Source organism: Phyllobates terribilis, unplaced genomic scaffold (assembly GCF_046119375.1).
Source record: "Phyllobates terribilis strain yellow unplaced genomic scaffold, ASM4611937v1 Scaffold_5__5_contigs__length_657084704, whole genome shotgun sequence".
In the NCBI taxonomy this organism is placed as follows: domain Eukaryota; kingdom Metazoa; phylum Chordata; class Amphibia; order Anura; family Dendrobatidae; genus Phyllobates; species Phyllobates terribilis.
Window position 1 is genome coordinate 479780416 of NW_027362765.1, and position 20696 is coordinate 479801111.

Consider the following 20696-nt stretch of genomic DNA (forward strand, 5'->3'; position numbering starts at 1 on the left):
CTAAATTACAAGCGTTTCTGCCATTTATGCCATTTATATAGTTGGCTTTTTTCCAAGGGTTACATCAATTTATAAATGATTTTATTGGGATTGTTCAAAAATTGCACAACTGCACAGAGTAAAAGTATTCGTGTTGGTAAGGTGCAAATTATTGTATTTAAGATTTTGTATAGCAGAGTTTGTAACTTGGGTGTAGACAAAATTCTCATGCAGCATTACAACTTCTTAAAACATAGTCTCTTTATCGGAAGCTCAATGTACAGTCTCCTGCACACTGTTCTTGGAAAATTGTCCTATATTTTTAGTAACCTTGGTTACTAAATATTCATCCACATATTCCATTGTAGACCGCTTTTTTATAGTGCTTGCTAAATATTTCACTCTAGGTATATAGAATTTTTAATCAATATGATGATTTTGAAAGAGCTGAAGTTTTAGTTAGAGATGGACTTAATATGTATAATTCATGATGAAGGCAACATGCACCACAAAAAAAGTTGTCCACACGTGACAGAAAATCAAATTGGCCTGCAGATTGTGCCATGAAGCAAAGGCATATATATGTGTAATGTGCTGATTCTGCTGCAGATATCTCAGTTAATTTCACATATTTAAACGTCATCTACTGATCTCTGCTTCAATCTCCGCAGCTGCATCTTCTGTCTGTGAAGCAAGATGTCTTCAGGGGGAAGAGATAGAAGCAATGACACCAGTGCTGCTCCACAGGTTCTAGCACCACCTCAATGAATAGTCAACAGTGGACAGCACTGGTTTCACTCACTGCTTCTGTCATCATCCCATGATGCCGGTTCGTTTGCTAGAAGCTGTGGGGCAGCACTAGTGTCATTTACTGCTTCTTTATCTGCCCCTTGATGGCACTGAGCTCACCTCTGCTACAGAATCTATCACCATAGAATCTCTATGGGCGAAAATAAGTGAATGGAGAAAAAATAAAATACTGATTTGGGGTTTGTTGTAAATCTCGAAGTAAAATGGAAGCAGCAGAAAATCTACTCATTAGACAAATGGATGAGGTAGGAAATCAAGATGGAGTAATTATAGGAGACTTAAAACACTCTGATTTAAATTGCAGAGCAGAACCCGGAAGGTCCAGCAGAGAAAGAAGGTGCTTGACAAAAACTAAAGATAGTTTCTCAAATAGTGTTGAACCCAACTGGAAGCGTCTTGGGATGGCACTTCTAGACTTAAATGTATAATCTAGTTAGAAAAAATTATAAATTTCCACAGGATAGGTGATCATTTCGAGATTGAAATGCATTCTCGACTTGCTATCTTTTTGTAACTAAATACCTCTTTTATTTAAACCAATTGGTTGGACAAATTTCCAATATACGGTTTGTGGTTATTTTACATAATAAAATCATGGGATACATTAAAAGAGGCATAGATGCTCATGACTAGAACATAGTTTTCCCTCTATTCAAGTCACCTGGAAATCTGTCTACAATCTTGTGGTCTAGTGTGTAAGGATATAGCTGACCTACAGCAGATGCAGAGAAGAGTGAACAAGGTTATTAAGGGAATGGGTGGACTTCAACACCAAGGCAGGTTATCAAACTTGCAGTTAGTCCATTTGGAAAAACAAATACTTATTAGTGATCTCATTATAATGTACAAATATAAGAATGGACAGTAAAGAGATATTTATAATTATCTTTTTACACCTAAACCTGCAACAATGACAGGGGGCATCCACTTTGTCTTAAAGAAATAAAGTTTCAGGTTACAGGTAGTGGGTATTAGATTCGGTGATGGGAAGTTGATACATGAAACTAGTATAGAGACAAGAAGGAAATTTTCCCCTAATATGGGGAAATAATCATCTGGCTCCTTGGGTTATTGCCTTCCTCTATATTGGCGCATTAGGTTATAGGGTGAAGTTGATGGACAGATATTATTTTTTTAACCTTAAAAACTATGAAACTTTTACTGGGTTCATTAGACTACGAAAAACTATCTTCAAACAATCAACCTACTATTTAACTCTACGATTATGGAGTTTTGTAATAAAAATCTCTTTTTTATAATACATTGTTGAATAGAACATTCACAAACACAAGAGCTAAGGTACATAATATTACAAACCATAGGAAGAATTTAATGCTGAAGAAATGTGCAAAAAAATAACCAATCTCACATTATGTTTTATTAAAGCTGACATTCAGATACAGTATTTCTGTTCTGTAGGTAAATTACATTATTTAAGGTATATTTCAAATTACATTACTCCAGCAAATCCAGTATGGATGACTGACACAGAGCTCAAGAGTTTACCATAGGTAAATATGTATATGTAGCGCCCCAAGGGTTCGGCCGCTACAGGGGTATTGCACCTCAAACCAGAGGTGTGATATTCCACTCCCAGGTAAGAATGGAGTGTGGACCAAGACTCAGTAGCTGCATACACCACACACACCCCATTTCCGAGGGACAGCTCAACGGTGCTCCCATTAGACAGTAATGCAGGCACGACAGAATCTGTCCCTGGCTGGAGCAGGGAGGGGGGAGGAAAACCTAGTGATGTAGCAGCAGGAGGGGATGGTTTCTGGGCATAGGTAGGAGCCCATTGGTTGCAAGTCACCTTGGCTCATACACTAGAGGGAAGTATATAAGGTGGGCACCAACTTAGAGTTCAGTCCAGTCAGACAGTCAGAGGAGTGAGGAGAAGAGGAGTTCAGCCAGAGAGGGCTGACAGGGAGCTGTGGCTCAGTCTGGGCCCAGCTCCACGAGGCAGGCCTGTAGTGGAGGCCAGAACCAGCAGAGAGGACAGATACGGAAAGGAACAGAAAGGAAAGGAAGAAAGGAACAGAACACCCAGAGAGGCCCAGAGACACGAGGGCAGAAGGAACCCCAAAGGCCCAGGAGATTGCGGGTGATGGGTTGGCAGAACAGGGTACCAGATCCCAAGTTGGTGGAGGCGACTAATCCTCAGCCAAAGACCGGCGGTCGTGATCACATCTTGGTGTGACCACTCACTACACCTACTAGAAATGCACACCACATAGGGTGAGGGAAGTGGACATCCAGCATCCCAAGAGAAGGCCCGAGGCAGCTGGACAAAAGTAGTGTCACTGGTGGGGCACGGCCAGAGAAAGGAATAGAAGGGAGTCCTGTGCCACACTCTGGAATTGCCTGGGGGTTGACCGAGCCCCTTGCCTGGTGGACGCAGCACGGCTTTGGCCGTCACTACCGGTACCGAAGTGATTTGGAACATAAAGAACTGTGAGTAAAGCATTTGAACTGCAACCCCATGTCTCTGTGCTTCATCGCCGTACCAGCACTATTAGTGCTGGAACGCCCGCACCATCACCCCCACCATCAACTACACTGCCCTGGGGCTGCACTCTTCTCGTGGGGAGTCACACTACCTCAGCTGCATACACCATTAGCCCCAGCGGTCTGCCTTGCAGCGGCGGTCCGCACTGACCGCAATCGACGGGTGGCGTAGTCGGACAATTAACCTAATACCCCCCATAAAAGACTGCCATCGGCCTGACCACCCTGAGCCACGGGACCGGGTCACTGCCACGGAGGCTACAACCCCCCAGAGACCCGGCTCTGGGTAACCCACACACGTTCACACTATGCCCAGGGGGCGCGTCAGTCTTGGCGTAGTCGGCAGGATCGTTACCAATCCGCCACAAACGGGTATTGCACGCCTGAAGAGAAAGAGACTGTTTGAATTGAAATTGACTTTGTTAAAAATGGCGCCCACCCCAGCAGAACGGACGCCATAATGTGCGCACCAAAAGACAGCAGGAAGCCACCTCCCATCGAGGGCCAGGTCCCAGAATGGCGCCAAAGAAGGAGCCCGCCCCCAACAGCCATTAGTGCGGCTGTAGAGATGTCCATCAGCGTGGGGGGGCTGCCCCTGAAAGTGATTGTCAGCAGATGGCCCCAGGACCACCCCCAATGGGGGCGGACAGGAAAGAAAACTGTGTGGCAGGGTGCGGTCTGGATCAGTCTGGACATACCGCACCAGGGAATGGAAGAAGCACTGAGCACGACCAGCACCCTGGCCTGCAGCCTGCTGCAGGCTGAACTACCGTGCAGCCTAACGGAGTTGCTGGCACAGCTTCCAGAGACCCAGAGTGTTCGCGAGTTGCGCTGGAGGATTTGGACCGGAGGATGGTCCAGGCGCAGAGAGATGTGTTTGCCTGGTGGAAGGAGGAGTTGGCCCAGCAGCACGTAACCCGCCAGCAGGAGACATCACCAGGGCCGAGCAGAACGCCTGCCTCCGAGGGCGGTGAAGGTGGACCGGTGGCCGCGGAAGACGCCGCGGAGGAGGCCACAAAGACTGAGGCAGGTAACGGGGACGTCATCACCCCAAGCCCTGACGCCACCAGCCTGCCCCCACCTTCCATTGTGGGACCCGAAGCCCCGGGGACTTACCTGACACCACGCCTCCACCGCCACCAGCTAGGCCTCAGGCTGCAAGCGTCGCTGTCACGCCCAGCCCCGCGCTGTGCCATTTGAACCCGGGCGCAGTAAAGATGGAGACGTCACAGGCCGGGACGAAAGGCCTAGTGTACCCAGGCTCCGCTGCCTCCCCAGCGCCCTCTACCTTGGCTGCGCCACTCCCGGGCACGACCAGCAGACGACCACTGGCCTGGTCGCAAGGCCGAGTGACCCCGGGCGCTGCTCCCCGACTGGGGTCCCCTGCCATACCACCGCTGGGCGTGGACCTGTTTGCCCACCATACTGGTCCGGATGGACTGCCGCTGGAATGGCCGGCTGAACTGACCAGCGGTCAGCCCTGGAAAACCCAGCCCCCGCGCAAGCCTCTGATACCTGCTCCGGAGCCTGTGGAAGTCACCCAGCCCCTGCTACAGGATGTCCAGTTTGAGTGGGACCCCACTGGCGAAAATCTAATGGGGTTCCCCCAAGAAGCCCGGGCGGATGCAGCCCATCGCCAGGAGTCCTGCCGTCAGCAGCTGGCCACCTTCAAGAGAGAGCGGCAGCAGAGACGCATCAGGGAGGAGCGACTCCAAGCCCGGAGCGCGGAACAGAAACGGAGAGCTTGTCAGAATCCCCAAGCCGCCCGTGGTCCCCGAGCCACCGGGACCGTAGTAAAGTTTCAGCTGGAGCATGGCTGGGGCTTCATTAGAGACCCGGAGGCCGCGAACGATGTCTTTGTGACAAGAAGGGACGTCGAGAGTCACCTGCCAGAGGGACATCACGGACGTGACCTGTACCCTGGTGACGTGGTCACTTACACCCGGCACAAAGGAGCCAAGGGACTGTACGCCCTCCATGTCCACAGTTTAACCGAGGAGGAACTGCAGTACCGCCCAGACACTGAGTACCCAGAGGGTCCGGACGGACCTGAAGACTACCCGGAGGAGCAAGGAGCGACAGGAGGACACCGCTACCAGTGAACTGTAAATTTAACTAGAAATAGTTACCCGTAAGGGTATAAGAACTGTTGTTGGAACTGTTGCTGGATTGAAGTGTGGTCCCCGTTGGGACTAATGAGGAACTGTTAAAGGACTGTTACCTGTTAAAGTTACACCCCCTATATCCATAATCTTGCTGGGGACTGAGAACATCCACTCCTTTCCCCAACTGGCCGAGGACTGAGAGCGGCCATTCCTGTAAATAGTTGCGCTTCTTAAAGCGCCCCCTACTGGTTCTATAAGAAAAACTGCAGCGTCTACCTCAAGACAAATTTGCTGGACTGTTGCACCTTTAAGAAGAAAGAACACCTGGTCGCAAGTTGCACCGCGGCCAGTACCCAAGAATATGTTTACTTAAAGATGTTTTATAATGAAAAAGTTTTATATGCTGCTAAAAGAATTTTTATAGTATTTTATATGTGTGAAGAAAGTCGTGCAACACGTGTTAAAAGAGAAAAGTGCCTCCCATAAAGGGATGGGTTAATAGTTATTGTCTTATATGCGAATGCATTCTAAAATTTTGTATGTTTTAAATTGTCTTTGCTCTTTTCCAGCCCGAGGACGTGCTGTGGTTTACCAAGGGGAAATGTAGCGCCCCGAGGGTTCGGCTGCTACAGGGGTATTGCACCTCAAACCAGAGGTGTGATATTCCACTCCCGGGTAAGAATGGAGTGTGGACCAAGTCTCAGTAGCTGCATGCATCACAAACACCCCATTTCCGAGGGACCGCTCAGCGGTGCTCTCATTAGACAGTAATGCAGGCACGACAGAATCTGTCCCTGGCTGGAGTGGGGAGGGGGGAGGAAAACCCAGTGATGTAGGAGCAGGAGGGGATGGTTTCTGGGCATAGGTAGGAGCCCATTGGTTGCAAGTCACCTGGGCTCATACACTACAGGGAAGTACATAAGGTGGGCACCAACTTAGAGTTCAGTCCAGTCAGACAGTCAGAGGAGTGAGGAGAAGAATAGTTCAGCCAGAGAGGGCTGACAGGGAGCTGTGGCTCAGTCTGGGCCCAGCTCCACGAGGCTGGCCTGTAGTGGAGGCCAGAACCAGCAGAGAGGACAGATACGGAAAGGAACAGAAAGGAAAGGAAGAAAGGAACAGAACACCCAGAGAGGCCCAGAGACACGAGAGCAGAAGGAACCCCAAAGGCCCAGGAGATTGCGGGTGATGGGTTGGCAGAACAGGGTACCGGATCCCAAGTTGGTGGAGGCGACTAATCCTCAGCCAAAGACCGGTGGTCATGATCACATCTTGGTGCGACCCCTCACTACACCTACTAGAAAGGCACACCACACAGGGTGAGGAAAGTGGACATCCAGCATCCCAAGAGAAGGCCCGAGGCAGCTGGACAAAAGTAGTGTCACTGGTGGGGCATGGCCAGAGAAAGGAATAGAAGGGAGTCCTGTGCCACACTCTGGAATTGCCTGGGGGTTGACCGAGCCCCTTGCCTGGTGGACGCAGCACGGCTTGGGCCATCACTACTGGTACCGAAGTGATTTGGAACATAAAGAACTGTGAGTAAAGCATTTGAACTGCAACCCCACATCTCTGTGCTTCATCGCCGTACCAGCACTATTAGTGCTGGGACGCCCGCACCATCACCCCCACCATCAACTACACTGCCCTGGGGCTGCACTCTTCCCGTGGGGAGTCACACTACCTCAGCTGCATACACCATTAGCCCCAGCGGTCTGCCTTGCAGCGGCGGTCCGCACTGACCGCAATCCACGGGTGGCGTAGTCGGATAATTAACCTAAAACCCCCCATAAAAGACTGCCATCAGCCTGACCACCCTGAGCCACGGGACCGGGTCACCGCCCCGGAGACTACAACCCCCCAGAGACCCGGCTCCGGGTGACCCACACACGTTCACACTAGGCCCAGGGGGAGCGTCATATATAGTGTACAAGAAAAAATAATTTCATTTCAAATTTAGGAATACATATTTTGAACTAAAGACACATATGTAGATACACTGGGTGCAGAAATATTAGACAAGTGAGTATTTTGACCATATCATCATTTTATGCAGATTTTCCAACTCCAAGCTATATAACTTTGAATGCCTATTGGATGAAGCAGATCAGGCGGTGTGTATTTGTGTAATGAGGGAGGGTGAGGCCTAAGGATACAAAGCCCTTCATCAAGGTGTTCAGAATTATTAGGTGTGTTTTCCTCTGGCAAAATGGACCGAAATCGAGATTTAACCCCATTTTCGACATGACTATTTTCTGTTTTTGCCTTTTTCTTTTTTTCCGCTCCTTCTTCTAAGAGCAACTACTTTTTATTTTTATATTAAAGTTTTTTTTTATATATTTGCAGTGTTCACTGTACAGTAAAGATTACCCACCAATATGATTTTCCAGGCCAGTATGATCGTGGAGATACCAAACATTGACAGTTTTTTTTTATTTGATTGATGAAAAAAATTGGAAAAAAAATCACTTGTGTCTCCATTTTCTGAGACCCCTAACATTTAAATTTTCGGTTGATGGGGTTGTGTCAGGGATTGTTTTTTGCACCCGGAGCCAACATTTTTATTCATACTATTTTGAGGTAGATAGTAGTGGCCAAAATATACGTAATTAAACTTGTGCACAAGAAAAAGTAAAGTGGCACTCACCATCACTTAAAAGCTCCTTTATTAAACGAGAGTTAAAACTTAAACGCAGAAAAAATTGAAAATATGCTGGACGATGGCCATTTTGCGCCTTGCTGTGCTTCAAAGGGTCCTAGTTAGTGATGAGTGAGCGTGGTCGTTTAACCCTTTTGCAGAGCACGCTCCGGTGCTTTCCAAGTATCTTCGGCGTGCTCATATATTAAGTTCGAGTCCCTGCATCTGCATGATTTATGACTGTTAGTCAGCCTCAACACATGTGAGGATTCCCTAACAAACAGGCAATCTCTGTATGTGTTGAGGCTGACTAACAGCCATTAATCATGCAGACGCAGGGACTCAAACTTATTATACAAGCACGCCAAAGATACTCGGAAAGCACCCGATCGTGCTCGGTGAAAGGGTTAAGTGAGCACACTCGCTCATCACTGGTCCTAGATTGTTGTTTGGTTATTATTTTCACTTTAACAGATGAAAAGAAACAAGTGAGATGGAAAAACTTAAGTTTTTCTTTTAGTTGCATGATGATTCTGTGCACAAATAGTTGCTCAATAATTCTGCACAGATAAATATTCTCCTAAGAAAGTCAAAATCTCACTTTTATTTTCTTAAATATTCCGTTTTTTTAACCTTTTGGATTGACCAACAGCACTGTAGTTGTTCAAAAAGAGAATTAATCATCAAATATACAAATTACTAAATAATTGTGCATACAGTGTATATTTAAAACCCATACCTATTTTACAATTGTAAATTATATTTCACAAGAGACCAAAATAACATTATAAGGTGTTGTCTGGCTAGGAATTTTGCAAATGCTCTATTGTAAGTTAAAAGAGGGTTGTCCCATTTCATGACCTATATCTCTAAAAAGGTGAAGAGATGGAGAAGAAAACTTATATGGACTGCCCAGTGATTTAAATTGGAAAAGTAATTTCAGGAGAACTTGCAGCAGAATGTCTGTGTTTGCCTCTAGCTCCTACCTCCCTTCCACTCCATAAAGACTAAGGAGCAGTAACTGCCATCTCCTATCTCAGTAATGGTCTGGCGTCACATTAAGTCCAGGATGATATTTGTCCTGTCCCAGCCATTTTTGGCAACATCATATTAGGAACTTCTTTTTGTTCAGTAATGACAAAGTAAATCTGCAACTGATTAAATTCATTATAAATTTTGTCCAAATTTTCGATTTTAGTGAATGCAAAATTTAGGGGATTCAATATACACGAATCCATCAAAATGACAGACAGTTGACCACCATTTTTTCTGTATTCTTTTGAGGGCCAGGAAGAAGTAAAAATAAACACATTACACTCATTTGTCCTAGGCATTCACCTGACTGGTTTTGCCGCCTCCACCACAGCTCCGCAGTCCTGTGCATGGGTCTTCAATTAAACTAGCGCTTAGGCCAGTGATTGGCCTTCCTCAGTCACTTAACCTGTAACTGCAGAGTCAGGCGAGGGCCTAGAACAAGTTAATAAAATGACATTTTTAAAATATTTTTAACTCCTTTTCTTCCTTTCATTATTATGCTTTGGGATGTGGAAAGACTTCAGAGCATAACTTCTTTTAAAGTCTGTCTGGTTGCAATTGATTTTATTTGAACCAAATCGAATCTTCTTGCCAAATTGAACAAATCTGGCAGAAACAAAATTTGGGATATATACTCACCTGTAGAGTTAGGAATATCTATCTAATCATGCAGTGACACTTTTTAAATTCTCCCAGCATATTCTTCAAACATATCTTTATAGTAAAAGTTCCATCAATTTTTTATCTGTGCACCAGTGAGACACTCAGATATGAAGAGTTCTAACATGGTGACTTAGCATGCCATATTGATGACTGAGTGTGTATAAATCTATCAATGGACTTAGTTTGTAGCCTTGGTGCTGGATATAACCATTGAATTACTGTAGAGCTGGGGTCCAACACTTTCAATGGGAATATTACTTTTAGCATCAGACCTTATTTTTCTTCTCATCGCTCATCCGCTCATATTGGTGTATTGACTCTACTCTGTGACAAATGGGGGTCTGGTGGCTCAGAAATCTTATATAAGTACAGTAAATCAGTATCATGTTGTCATTTTGTCTAAATGGAACAAAGAGAATTACCAATCTTACAGTGCTGTAAAACTATTGCTGGTATTTTTCTTTAAAACACCTAATTTCAGTAATTCTCTTTACAGTTTCACTAAAGGAAAAGTATATTTATAGTATTCTTTTAAATAGGATGGGTGTTAATAACTTTGTCAAAATTCTTCCCTATTAGGTTTAAACCACTCACACTTTGGCCGTTTTTTTTTTCGTTTTTGTTTTTCTTGCCCTTCTTCAAATAGTTATAGCTTTTTGTATTTCTCTGTCAACATACAGTGGTGGCCAAAAGTATTGGCACCCCTGCAATTCTGTCAGATAATACTCAGTTTCTTCCTGAAAATGATTGCAATCACAAATTCTTTGGTATTATTATCTTCATTTAATTTGCTTGCAAGGAAAAAACACAAAAGAGAATGAAGCAAAAATCAAATCATTGATCATTTCACACAAAACTCCAAAAATGGGCCAGACAAAAGTATTGGCACCCTCAGCCTAATACTTGGTTGCACAACCTTTAGCCAAAATAACTGCGAACAACCGCTTCCGGTAGCCATCAATGAGTTTCTTACAATGCTCTGCTGGAATTGTAGACCATTCTTCTTTGGCAAACTGCTCCAGGTCCCTGATATTTGAAGGGTGCCTTCTCCAAACTGCCATTTTGAGATCTCTCCACAGGTGTTCTATGGGATTCAGGTCTGGACTCATTGCTGGCCACCTTAGAAGTCTCCAGTGCTTTCTCTCAAACCATTTTATAGTGCTTTTGGAAGTGTGTTTTGAGTCATTGTCCTGCTGGAAGACCCATGACCTCTGAGGGAGACCCAGCTTTCTCACACTGGGCCCATTATGCTGCAAAATTTGTTGGTAGTCTTCAGACTTCATAATGCCATGCACACGGTCAAGCAGTCCAGTGCCAGAGGCAGCAAAGCAACCCCAAAACATCAGGGAACCTCCGTCATGTTTGACTGAAGGGACCGTGTTCTTTTCTTTGAATGCCTCTTTTTTTTCCTGTACACTCTATGTTGATGCTTTTTCCCAAAAAGCTCTACTTTTGTCTCATCTGACCAGAGATCATTCTTCCAAAACGTTTTAGGCTTTCTCAGGTAAGTTTTGGCAAACTCCAGCCTGGCTTTTTTATGTCTCGGGGTAAGAAGTGGGGTCTTCCTGGGTATCCTACCATACAGTCCCTTTTCATTCAGACACCGACGGATAGTACGGTTTGACACTGTTGTACTCTCGGACTGCAGGTCAGCTTGAACTTGTTTGGATGTTAGTCGAGGTTCTTTATCCACCATCCGCACAATCTTGCGTTGAAATCTCTCGTCAATTTTTCTTTTCCGTCCACATCTAGGGAGGTTAGCCACAGTGCCATGGGCTTTAAACTTCTTGATGACACTGCACACGGAAGACACAGGAACATTCAGGTCTTTGAAGATGGACTTGTAGCCTTGAGATTGCTCATGCTTCCTCACAATTTGATTTCTCAAGTCCTCAGACAGTTCTTTGGTCTTTTTTCTTTTCTCCATGCTCAATATGGTACACACAAGGACACAGGACAGAGGTTGAGTCAACTGTAATCCATGTTAACTGGCTGCAAGTGTGATTTAGCTATTGCCTACACCTGTTAGGTGCCACAGGTAAGTTACAGGTGCTGTTAAATACACGAAAAAGAGAAGCATCACATGATTTTTCAAACAGTGCCAATACTTTTGTCCACCCCCTTTTTTAGGTTTGGTGTGGAATTATATCCAATTTGGCTTTAGGACAATTCTTTTTGTGTTTTTTCTTGAAGACAAATTAAATGAAGATAATAATACTAAAGAATTTGTGATTGCTATCATTTTCAGGAAGAAACAGAGTATTATCTGACAGAATTGCAGGGGTGCCAATACTTTTGGCCACCACAGTATGAGGGCTTTCTTTTTTATGGGACAAGTTGTAGTTTTTAGCGACACCTTTCACTTTATCAAATAATGTACTTAAAAATGGGAAATAAGTGTTCAAGTGCAGTGAAATGGTGAAAACAATGGAATTCTGATTTTTTCTTTTTTTTTTTTTAACTGTGTACATTGTGCAGTAAAAATGACCTGGCAGCATGATTTTCAGATCACTACGATTACAACAAAACTAAACTATATAGTTTTATTATTAAAGTGGTAAAACTAATTCAGAAATTTGTAAACACAAAAATCGGTTTGTTTTGGCATTTCCTTAGATCCCATATATCAATTTCTGGTACATAAGGCAGTTTGATCACAGTTTTTAAAAAGGTGAGATGTCTAGAAAAATACAATTCTAGGGTTTCATTTTTTTCTTTTTATGACTTTTACAGTAACGGTTCATTCATTTTATATTTCGGCAGAGCTGATTTTATTGGCTTTGGTGATAAAAAAGTATATTTAGTTTTTTAATTAACTTATTTATTTTTAATAGAAAATTGGGGTAATTTACATACTCCTATTATCTTCTGGTTTTAAAAACTTGTTCTGTTTTTCATTTTTTATCTTAGTCTGTTAGGGGACTTGAACCCAACCATATGATTGCTTGTTTTATTCACTGCTATAACATGGTAATGTGGTATATAGAGACTGGCATCCTCCTTTGAAACCCAACCTGTCGAGGTGTATGGGAAAGGGGAGTTATCAAAAAGGAAAATCAAGCAGCAACCAGAACCCACTTCTCATATCAGAAAAGGAGTCTTTTTACTGATTACTTAATCTATGAAAGCATTATCTAATCCAGACAAGCTAGGAAAAGTTAATATGCAGTTTATAGAGAATTATCGGGTTCTTGCTTCCCCATCTGAGAGCAACATGATCATGATATAGAGGTAGAATTCCTGATTCCAGTGCTTTGTAACTTGCTGTGCTGTGTTGTATTTTTGATAAAATCAAAATTTTATTTTCTGCAGATCCTCCAGTCCCCTGAAAACTGAGCTCTCTTTAATTCCGACCACACCTTAGATTCACAGCTTTTTGTGTATGCATGGCAGCAAGTTCACTAGTCCATTAGTGATAATCTCCTTTTAATAAATCAATGATTTTACCAATACTACAGAACGAAGTCCAGTAAGTAACACATCACTGGAATCAGGGTCTCTGTCTCTCCATTATGTTGCTCTCAAATTAGGTTGCCAAAACCTGGTCACAGATTCCCCTTAACTTCCTTCATGTGGTAGAATAGACAGGAAGAGTTAATGTGGTGAATGAGGTCACAACAATGTCTGTTACTGAAAGCATTGGGGCTGTAGAACTCAATTACCATAGCTAGCCATGTAAGCTTTGTCACATTATTTTCAGGGGTACCATCATTTCTGTCCAGGCCTATTTCATGACTGACTTTCATTTGCTCATTTTCATAGATTTTTAATTTATTATTACTTTTGTCAGATTCAAGTTATTTCTGTGACCATTGTGGGTTTTTCTTTCATTAAACGAGGGGTACCAACAATTTTGACCACATGTGTACATCAAATATTGGTCAAATAAACTCGTCAATAAGAACCCAGTAACTACCAAGATTCCAGGTAGGTCACAATCTGAACCCCAATGTGCCTATTGCATTAGCGTCTTCTGGGGCCTAGCTAGAGTTGGTAAGGCTAATCTTTATATATCTAATTTATGAATCACCTACCAGTGAATATGAGTATGTGCAGAGTTTGAAGAATATTTGATGTACATTTTTATACTTTTTTGTTGTTATTATTTGTCCTTTCTCATTGTGATATAATTTATGTAGTTTAGGTATTTTGCATTACTTGATAGGTATTCCACTTAATTTTATAGTTTTTACAATACCGAGCTGAATATATCTGGTCTTAAGTAGGGTTGAGCGAGTATGTTCTGTCCGAGTATGCTCGGGCCGAGCTCCGAGTATTTACAGCTGCTCGGTGATAAGGTTAAATCGCTCCCGTGTGCATGATTTGCAACTGTTTGACAGCTTTATTACATATGAGGAATGTGTAAGAAATAGACATTCCTCACATGTAATAAAGCTGCCAAACAGTTGCAAATCATGAACATGGAAGCGATTTAACCTTATCACTGAGCAGCTGTAAATACTCGGAGCTCGGCCCAAGCATACTCGGCGAAAGGGTTAATAGAACATACTCGCTCAACACTAGTCTTAAGTTAATAATTTGAATGGACAGTATACCAGGGTATTTGGCTGGACCTTCTTGCTTGGGTTCTATGTCCTATGGATTTTTAATTCTATGGCCCCGATTCATCAAGACTAGAGGTTTCCCACCAGTCTTGATAAGAGGGTGTGGTGGAGTGCAAGGTGTCTGATTCATAAAGAAGAGCTTGTGGCGTGCTCCTCTGTATGCATCTTACCTAGTGATGAGTGAGTATGTTCGGTTAACCCTTTCGCCCAGTATACTCCACCGAGCACCGAGTATTTATAGAATGCTCGGGCTTTAAGTTTTCGTCGCTCCGTGAACATGATTTGCAACTGTTTGACAAATTTAATACATGTGAGGAATGCTGGAAAAACAGGCATTCCTCACATGTATTAAATCTGTCAAACAGTCACAAATCATGTTCACGGAGAGACGAAAACTTAAAGCCCGAGCATTCTATAAATACTCGGTGCTTGGCCGAGTATACTCGGCGAAAGGGTTAACCGAACATACTCGCTCATCACTAATCTTACCACAAATATTACTCACGTCAGTGACTGGAGTAAAATTTGTAGCATATGAAACACCATCGCTCATCATTTGACAAGTGGGGGACTCCTCATCTCATCATGCACCAGTTTCGCTCACTTTGTCGAGCTATGCAATTATGTCATTGAAATGGCAAAAGTCACTACATTTCTGCACAGCCTTGCATCGTGCAAAAGAATTTGCAACTTTTCAAAGATTTTTACCCCAATTTTCTGGTATAATAGCTTGATGAATCTGGGTCTACAGGGAAGATTCATCAAAGCTTTCATGCCCAAAAAATGGTGAAATCACTTTAAAAAGTTTGAAAATGTTTGAGCAATGTGGAGTTGCACAAGAATTTTGTGACTTTTGGTGTTTTCATTCTATTTTGGATACGTTTCATCAAAATAGGTGGAGCTGAGGAGAAGCTGGGGTGGGCCTTGCTGTGAGCACATCCACTCGCGGTGTGAACACATCCACTCCAGTCACTATCTGGAGTAGCATGACGCTCTGGTCTGCTATCCTCCTGGTATTCTGACCAATGGTAAGTTATCTGACTATGCCTTTGCTTCTTCCCTCTGTTTATTACGTACCCTCCTGGCTTTGACTTCGGACTTAGAAGAAGCCCCCAATTCATAAAGTAGCATGTGACTCTATCCGTGTGCTCTATCAAGTCTGGCATAGCACGAGGTTGTGAGACTCCAGTCTTGATGTATCAGCCCCTTTGTGACGGAATATTGATTTATAGGATGTTACTTGTCTGGTTAGTCAATGATGAAAATAATTTGACAAACCTTTCCTCATATCCAGCTACACTTTGGTCCTTCCCCCTACTGGAAATATAATTTGTGTGTTTATAGAACCCATGATTGATATGAAGGATCCTAATAGATTTCCATTGAGTTACAATTTGCCTGTCACGTATCATTTTATATTTCTAGATACAAAAATGCAGCACGCTATACCATTCTTGTGATAGAGGAGCAATATGGAAAAGAAATTGAAACTGAACTGTAAACAGATAATCAATAAATCATATTTTCAAGTGTTAATCCCAATTATTCACCAAAAGCATAACTAAAATGAAAAAGCAGCTATAAGACAAACAGCAATTCTCCTGCTTGCAGATAGTTTTCTTTGACCAACCAGAGGAAATAATCACAAAACAAAGTTATAGGTTAGGAAATGTAACTATTGGCCTGATTAATTATTGCATTTGTAGTTTTTTTTGACTAGTTCTTAATGTTTTTCCCATTTTTTCATTTGTGCCTAATTTTTCTTTTAATTTTCACCTTTACTTAAAGCTTATCTTATGTGTTCCCCTGCATTTTTTTTTTACTTTTGGCATTATAGGTGGGGTTTTTATTCTACATTTTTTGGGCTAATTAATTAATTGAGACTTTTTGAAAAGTCACAAAATTTGGCACAGATGTACTGAAGTATTCCTTGGAGCAAGTTTATGTATGTCAATTATTTTAGTGCGAATTTTGCATATTTAGAGAAATGTATGACTAAAAACAGGACAACCACATAAAGATGGAACATTTATACATTTTGCACACAATGAACAAACCGCATGCACCATTTAGATGAATTTTGGTGCAAAAAAACAAATGGCACTTAAAAAAACCTGTTAATGATTAATTGGCCTCCATTTGTTACATAAGATTCACTAATTTAGGAAGAGGCAAGAACTGTCAATATTTCCTTTTATGGATCGCTCACAAGAGTGTATAACTCGGACGAGTGCAATCTGATATTTAATCGGATAGCACTCGGTACCAATGTTATACTATGGGGCACTTCAGATCTGCAATTGTTTTCTCATGCCGATCCGGCATGAGAAAAAAACGCAACATGCTCCGAGTGGCTCTACAAATTGGATCACGTGCACCCATTCACGTCTATGGTTGAGTGTAAAACATCGGATTTCACTTGGATATCATCCAAGTGCGGTCTGATTTACGCGGAGACAGACAATTGATTAGATGGAAAAATTAAGTTATCCGTCTTCTCCACACCTTTAAAACGATTTTTTCATACTAGAGAATTGGATCAGAGTAGACTGACACTCGTCTCAAGCTCTCTCAGAGTTTAAGCCAAGCTCCATTAGTATAATTGGCCCGATTCTCTCGCATGAGATATTCAACGCTCATATGACCCCGGCCTTAATATTACACGTATTAAGTTGACTCTGCTCTTTTAGTACTTGTTCCATGCCTTGAAATATGTATTTGCTGATGGTTGAGTAAGTTGATATCAGCAATTTCCCTGGAAATGGAGCTCAAATTTTGAAATAAAGGGTTTTTACCAAAATTAAAACTTATTAAATATCCACATGATAGTTGAAAACTTGATGATCACTCAAAGTCCCCACTGGGACTCCCTCAATCTTTATTCTTCTACACACCCCTGTCTGAATGATATGAATGTGAGCTGTATTCAGCCTATCTCTGGCAGCCCTAAAAACTACGACTATCGCTGTTGTGCGTGACCACTAGTCTATTCAGGATTTTTAGGGGTCCCAGCAATCAGGAATTTCTGTCTTATCCTATGGAGAGGTGAAACATTTCTAACTAGGTACAAACAGTGGTAGTGTAAGTGTCCAGAGAACACAGCACCAGGCAAAAAACTTTACCTTTCATGTTTAATATCTTTCTCTATAATTTGTTATTTAACTGTGCTAATGGAATTTCATTTTTATCGCATTGTCAGAATGCCTTTGACATATTGAAACCTTGAAAAGATTTTTCTTTTAAAATCAATCAAAGGACCAAGCAAAAATATGCAAGCACAGATTTTGTAAATTAAATGGTTTTCACTATTCATTTGTTCCATCAAATTTCAGCTTGCGCTTTTAACTTCAATTTAACACAATGGAAAGGGAATAAAAAATGGTTCCATCAAGTTATCTATCTCTTTTCTTAGATTAAGGAATTCAAAAATGGCAAACACTTTGTATACACATTTTCCGGGAAATGGCATTTTAAATTATGTTTGACACTTTGCTTCTGATTTCCTTCTTTTGGTTCTTTGGAGTAAAACTGCATTAAAGGAATAAATATTCCTATATATATATTCATATATATGACATATATATGACATATATGAATATATATATATTCATCCTTTGGTAAAAGTTTTGTGTTGTTCTGTGGGTGATTTTGACATTTTACAGTTAAAAAAACTATCTCCCTTGTCTTTCATATATTACAAGTTGAAATGAAAGGTTCTCTCATAATCAGTGTTGTTGTATTGTTATCAATGCATGTGTCACAAACTAAATGCTAATGCAGTGATTTACGCTTCAGCTATTACACTAAGGATCCAATGCCTGGAGGGAAAATTAAAATGACTATCCCTCTTCATTTTTATATGCTGGGAAGTCATTATACTTCGATAGATGAAGTTGCACTTCTATGCTTGCCAGAAAGTAATGTCAAGTCTGTCAAATTCATATTAACTCCCAGAAAGTCTAGTGAGTGAATAGAAAATGTAGAAATATCTAAAATTGGATGAGCTGTGCTTCTTGGCATGGAGTGTAGTTGTACATCTTCTGATATGTTGGTTAAAAATACAAAGCTTCTATGATAAATAATGTTGTTTTTTTCATCAAGTTTCCGAGAAAATCTTGGCTCTGAATATGAATGATATAAATAATGAAAGAAAACAAAATAAAATTGATAATAAAGGGACTCGGCCATGCATAGACAAGGTTTATTTGTCACAGGAGGCTAATTCTGAATGAAAGTAGCTTATCAAATGCACAGAGGTGTCTATATTGGATAAAAGAGCAAAGGAGCACAGCCAGAAATGTGTCATCTTAAAATAACACTGCATGATTAGTAATTGGGCATGTCAATTAACACGTATATTTTAGGACTGAATAGGTCCAGAATGTCTAGAGAGTCAGAGTGTCTATCTATCGATTGATCTATCGATTTATATATCTACCTATCTATAAAAAGAAGAAAAAATCAGCACAGTTTTAAAACAGCAAATCGATGCATGCTCATCAGTTGAGGCACAACACAACTCTTAAGATAAAATAATATGAAATGTAGGCAGCACTCCAGAAGATTCAGATGCAAAAAAAATGGTGGTTTATTTGTCCAAGTGACTCGCCCCCTGGGCCATGGGGCACCCGGAACCGGGCTTCAGTGCAATGCTGGGGGTAGTAGTGGCAACCCGATCCCGTGGCTCAGGGTGATCAGACCAAATGCTGTGGCAGTCTATTTGTAGGGTTTTGAATGTCCGACTACGCCACCCGTGGATTGCGGTCAGGGATGACCGCCGCTGCAAGGCAGACCGCTGAGGCTGATGTTGGTATGCAGCACAGGGATAGGATAACTCCCCACGGGAGGAGTGTAGCCTCAGGGCAGTGTAATAGGATGCTGGGGGTGATGGTGCAGACGCAGCAGAAATCACACAGAGTCAGTGATGCAGTCCAGGGTCTTTTACGCACAGTTGTTATCCGAGTCACTTCTGCCGGCAATGACTGCCCAAGCCGTGCTGTGTCCACCAGGTGAGAAGCTCGGTCAACCCCCAGGCAATTCAGGAGTATGGCACAGGACCCCCTTTTATCCTTTCTCTGGCCTCTCGTGCCCCACCAGTGACCACACTTCTGTCCTGCTGCCTCGGGCCTTCTCTTGGTGAAACCTGGCGCCAGTTTCCCTGACCCTATGTGGTGCCTTCCTAGTGGGTGTAGCAGGGGGTCGCACCATTAGATGATCATGACCTCCGGTCTTTGGCTGAGGGATTATTTACCTCCACCAACTTGGGAATCCGGTACCCTTCTGCGGCCTGACCCTTCACCCGATATCACGCGGGCTTGCAACGGTTGCTGTCCGTTCTGCTCTCTTAGGGTCCCTTCTGCCTTCCCGTGGCTCAGGGTGGTCAGACCAAATGCTGTGGCAGTCTATTTATAGGGTTTTGAATGTCCGACTATGCCACCCATGGATTGCGGTCAGGGATGTCCGCTGCTGCAAGGCAGACCGCTGAGGCTGGTGTTAGTGTGCAGCACAGGGATAGGATAACTCCCCACGGGACGAGTGTAGCCTCAGGGCAGTGTAATAGGATGCTGGGGGTGATGGTGCAGGCGCAGCATGAATAACACAGAGTCCAATGATGCAGTCCAGGGTTTTTACTCACAGTTGTTATCCATGTCACTGCCCAAGCCATGCTGCGCCCACCAGGTGAGGGGCTCATTCAACCCCCAGGCAATTCAGGAGTATGGCACAGGACCCCCTTCTGTCCTTTCTCTGGCCTCTCGTGCCCCACCAGTGACCAAACTTCTGTCCAGCTGCCGCGGATCTATGCGGGCAAACGTGGGCCCCGTTTCCCTCTATCCTATATGGTGCATTCCTAGCAGGTTTGGCGGGGGGTCGCACCAATAGATGATCACGACCTCCGGTCTTTGGCTGAGGGATTATTTACCTCCACCAACTTGGGAATCCAGTACCCTTCCACGACCTGACCCTTCACCCGATATCACGCGGGCTTGCAACGGTTGCTGTCCGTTCTGCTCTCTTAGGGTCCCTTCTGCCTTCTTGTTTCTGGAGCCTTTCTACTCCTCTGTCTCTTCTCCTTCCTTCCTTCTCCTTCTTCCCTTCTCCTCTCTGGCCCCGGCCTTTCTCTCTAGGCCTGCCACATGGAGCTGAGCTCAGGCCAAGCCTGTCAGCTCTCTCTCCCTTTCTGCACTGACTGAACTCTGCTGGACTGAACACTCTCCTAAGATGGCCCCCACCTTTTATCTGCTTCTCTGTGTCTGAGCTCAGGTGACCTGCACCCAATGAGCTCCTTCCTATGCTCCAGAAACCATCCCCTTCTGCTCCTACATCACTGGGTTCTCTCACCCCTCCCCTCTCCAGCCAGGGACATGGTCAGTTGTGCCTGCAATAAATGGGAGCACCTGC

At 43.2% G+C, this 20696-nt stretch overlaps 1 protein-coding gene across 1 annotated transcript in view; it reads left to right on the forward strand.

Annotated features, from left to right (window-relative positions):
• The window catches only part of PCDH15 (protocadherin related 15), a 2836044-nt gene that overhangs the window by 1400208 nt on the left and 1415140 nt on the right, over window positions 1–20696 (forward strand). The window lies entirely within an intron of this gene.